We start from the raw sequence: 379 nt of genomic DNA on the forward strand, positions 1-379 counted from the left end.
TTCCTAGTGTCAAATCTAAATCTCCCTTACTGCAATTTATGTTCACTACTTTTTGTCCTGTCAACAGCAGACACAGGGAACAGATTATTCTCTTAGTCTTTGCAACTACTTTTATAGGACAAGTTTAGAAGACAGTCACCTTCTCCCCAACTGCTCTTTTTAGAATAAACAGTTCCAATTTCTTCAGTGTTTCCCTGTGGATGTGTTTTGTAGTTCTTGATCATTCTCCTCACGCTTCTTTGTTGTCTTTATGATTAGCTGATACCTTTCTTGAAGTACAGGTCCCAAACTGGAAGCCAAATTGCAGCACAGGTTTTACCAGTAGCGTGTGCTTCAAATACTTCATGGATAATGCTTTTGTATGTACCTCCCAATACAG

The sequence above is a fragment of the Calidris pugnax genome, unplaced genomic scaffold (genome assembly GCF_001431845.1).
Source record: "Calidris pugnax isolate Ruff unplaced genomic scaffold, ASM143184v1 scaffold303, whole genome shotgun sequence".
Taxonomy (NCBI): Eukaryota; Metazoa; Chordata; class Aves; order Charadriiformes; family Scolopacidae; genus Calidris; species Calidris pugnax.